General features: G+C 37.3%; 1 long non-coding RNA gene across 2 annotated transcripts; it reads right to left on the bottom strand.

Annotated features, from left to right (window-relative positions):
• Positions 1-1,137: 1,137 nt before the first annotated feature.
• Positions 1,138-3,833, bottom strand: LOC137490005 (uncharacterized). Of its 2 annotated transcripts, XR_011015313.2 has the most exons (6): positions 3,777-3,833; positions 3,351-3,456; positions 2,266-2,393; positions 2,004-2,089; positions 1,665-1,707; positions 1,138-1,567 (listed from the first exon to the last, which is right to left on the bottom strand). It is a non-coding gene; the product is annotated as an uncharacterized lncRNA (long non-coding RNA). The 2 variants fall into 2 exon arrangements; XR_012406156.1 differs by lacking the exon at positions 3,351-3,456.
• Positions 3,834-4,208: the final 375 nt, after the last annotated feature.

Genomic DNA, 4,208 nt, shown 5'->3' with positions numbered 1-4,208 from the left:
TCTATGGAGATCACAGTACGATGTTCATTTGTGCATCCTAGAACTAATGGCAGACAGCTGCTTCTTACTTAGGGCTGTCTATGCTAATGGGGAAAAATATCATCACTAATGGCGAGACTTTCCCTATCAGATGATATGTTACTTCATTCATTTATTCATTTTCTTTTCGGCTTAGTCCCTTTATTAATCTGGGGTCACAACAGTGGAATGAATGACATGTACAAAGGGAAATTTGGAAGTTAATTTGGAAGTATTTTATAAAGTGTGGTTATAAAAAATAATTATTTTTTCAGTAGAGGCCCAGGTTGCCTGTATTCATACACTGTTGCGTTTAATTTTTTGTATATTAGCTGTTTACATTCACAGACACAGTGTTTTTAATATAACCTGTTGTGTATATTTAGCAGTGGACACACAACAAGATGCTAAAGGGACCTTTAGCTGAATACTCACATGACATGCACCATATGACAGCTGCTTTTCTGAATGCATACTCAGAAAAAATGCATATCAGTTGTTTAAACTAATGCTTTAAAACCCATGCAGATAATAGACTTTCAAGACCAAACCTTGTGTGTTGTGAGTTAAGAGTATGAAACACGCACTGTAAAGCCTCCGCCTTCTTCATTAAGCACGCATTCATTCATTCATTCTTACATTTTCTTTTTGGCTTTGTCCCTTTATTAATCTGAGGTCACCACAGCGGAATGATCCCACCAACTTATCCAGCATATGTTTTACGCTGCGGATGCCCTTCCAGCTGCAACCCACCATCACTGGGAAACACCCATACACAGCAAAATATGGGGACCCAAAACAACTCTATGGGTGTTAATTTTAACACTTTGAAAGTGTCTCATGGGGTCCACTCAAAACAGACTTAAATCAACACTTTCAAAAGGGTTGGCACATTGACACCGAAGTAAGGGTTAATTTTAACTCTGGGCAGAGTTAAAAAATGTAACTATATTTAACACCACCTGGTGTAATATATTGTTATTTTATTCAACTCTCTTGAGTGTAAATATGGTAAAAAGGTCAAATAGACTGTAAATTACAAAATAAAAAACATTTTATTTGAAAACATTCACAACTTCAACAATTCATTCAATTTTTAAAATGCAACAATGTCAAATATGCTTTAAATGTTTTATTAGTACAGACAGTATCAACAAAATATGATGTCCAAACTTGATGTTTCATCAGAGCAATTTGAAAGTTCAATATATCGTCACTCATAGTTTTCTTCTGAACTCATAGTTTTCTTCTGAAATTACATTTTAAACAACTTGGCGTGCAAATCTTTCACTTCTGGTGTTTCCTTGGTCCTCCATATCAAACACAGCAGTTTAAATGAAGGTATAAATGCTGTAAACTTGTGTGAAAACAAACTGGAGCTAGGAAATCTCATCAAGCATGTCCTGTGAAAGATGTGCTTCCCAGCCACAGGATGACCTTTTTATCCATGACGATGTACAGTAGTAGCTGCTGATCGCTCGTCTGGTGGTTCCTGATGCACGGATATAGGGTGAAGCTCATCTAAGAACTCTTCAAGACTCCAGCATGACTAAGAAAAATGTTTGAAAACATATTGCAATCAAATTCTATGATATATTTAAAAGAATATTTAAAGTAAATAAAACATTCAAGAAATCTAAACTCACCTTTTGAAAATCTTCATGATGATCCACAACTTGACTCTCCCAGCTGGTTGAGGTGACAGGATATGGAAAATTAGAAAAAACACATACATCACTGTTGGATCTCCAAAAACAATTAGGTTAACCACTATGACTAGAACTGGAAAAACAGGCAGCTGTCTGTCCAGAATCCTGAATTTAACACAACTCTTGGAGCAAAATTTAGAGGAGCTTAAAATCTTTTATATCATTTAGTGATGCTGACTTCCCCAAAATATTGGCCACAGTGTAAAAAATATTCATAAACTTACAGTTTTCTGTAAGCGTGTGCGTGCGTGCGTGTGTGTGTGTGTGTTTCTTTACCAGATTCAACTTGTTAGGCCCTTTCAGGTCCAGTATTGAGGCCACCTTTCCTGGAGTCTAGCAGATGTTTCAGGTCCAAATATAATCTAAAATATTAGGATAAGCAGAAGAGGAAAAGTGCAGAGCAAAGAGCAAAACATTATTTAAGTAACAGTTCACCCACAATACAAAACTTATCACCTTCATGTCATTTGTTATTCTCTAATGCTCTAATACCCTCTCAGCTTATTGTGAAACAAATGCAGAACTTTATCAAACATACCTTCATTATTATCACCACATATGACCAAGAAGGTGAGCTTGGTCATTTCACCAACTCTGGAAATACACCATCCGTCTCTAATCAGCCACCGTCACATGGGTCTTGTGTTATTGTACAGAGAACTGTGGCTGTTAAAAAAAACAACACATTAGTATCAAACACATATGCATAACCTTCAGATAAAAAAAGAGAGATGAACATCACAAAGTATGCCTCACACATTTTCACATATCTTTTGATTCAGATGTTGATTATTGATAATAAATCTACAAATCAAACCTGTATCATCATTAGGCTGCTCAAATATGAATCAGTTGATTAATTTTACAGACAGGTGGCTTTTTACAACGCACTAATAAAACGGAAATGTTGTGTACAGTACATGCTAAGTTTAGCCTATAGTTTTAAGCACAATATCATGCGGGAGAAAAAGCTTGACTAAGATGTTCCTGACAACAGAAATAGCCTAACTTACTAACGTCAGACATCCCGAGTTGGGAAAAGTCATTTTCGGGGGATACAGAGTTGATTTGCGGGAGGTAGCGGGAGAGATGAGTACCTAAAGAGCAATGGGATGAGTTGCGCGCGACGTAACTGAAGAGCGGTGGGGGTGACTTGCGCGCGACGTACCTGAAGAGCTGGGAGGGATGCGGTGGAGAGGGGCGTGCAAAGTGTTTAATGACCGGGCGGGAGACGCGCGATTTCCGGGAGATTATCATTCATTTGCGGGCATCTACTTGGGCATCTGGGAGTCTCTGTGCATTTGCGGGATAACGTTAACGTTAGTCCCGCAACTTCCGGGAGACTTCTGTAACGTTAAATGTCTGATAAAGTGCAAACGCGGTCATTTAAAGACATTAATGTTAACACTCCGACTTTAATGGTTGTCAACACTTAATATAATTCAAGCGTACGTTATCACACGAGTCTAAGTTATGGACTAACGGTATATGGACTGCCACGAATGAACCAGTTTAAAAGGGCCGCGGTGTTTAAAATAACCAAATTAACGTACACGAATAACAAACAATCATTTGTTTCAGTCAGGAAGCCTTTTACAAGTAAGCATATGTTGATTTACTCACCAGATATGTTTTAGAAACTCTCCAGAGCTTATGGAAACCGTCCTGTGTTGCCGTTAGGCAGAGTAGGCTAACGATAGGCGGCTCCGGGGATTCCCTCACTAGTTTGCTTGGAATTAAAGGAGAAGTGTCGATTTTATTTTACAGATGGGTAACAACGCACAAAATTGCATTAAGCGTGACAGAAATGTGTTGAACATGTACATTTGATGTTTTTATGCACTATGTATGCGTGAGCATATATAAAAACATTCTTGAAAAGAAGTGAATAGTAATGCAGTTAAGCTAGATACACAAACGACCATGAATGAACCGCAGAAGTTTAAAATTGTCACTCCATTCTAAAGTTATTAACTTAACAAAATGTTTACAACTGTATTTCCTTAAAGAAAGTCAGTAAAATACCAACATTTAGGTAGTTTGACTCACCAGTTGCTGTTCTAAACCTCAGATGGAAAATGGCGTCTGGAAAATTCTTCAGTGACTAGGGCTGCATGAATTCCCGGATGTTGGAAATAACACCACCAAGTGTTGAAAAGATAACTCCTTGATTTCGCACTGAATAAAATCAATTCTAACTCTAATTATATTCATTTATCAAAATCTAACTCTTTAACGTCAACACTTCACTCTCAAATGCTTCAACACCAAGAATTTAACTCTGATGAATTTGCTGTGTACACTCCCATTCACACACATACAGTACGCACAATTTAGCCTAGCCAATTTACCCACTGCGCCACCCTGACGCTATTAAGCTCTCAAAAGTTTTTTGTAAATATTTTTAAATAGAACTAAAATCAACATTTGGAGTCTATCAAAAACTTTTTTTTAAGTTGTCCTAAAACTATTGAACACTCT

Source organism: Danio rerio, chromosome 1, assembly GCF_049306965.1.
Source record: "Danio rerio strain Tuebingen ecotype United States chromosome 1, GRCz12tu, whole genome shotgun sequence".
Taxonomy (NCBI): Eukaryota; Metazoa; Chordata; class Actinopteri; order Cypriniformes; family Danionidae; genus Danio; species Danio rerio.
The sequence above is the reverse complement of the archived record's forward strand: the minus strand, read 5'-3'. Positions and strand labels throughout refer to the sequence as shown.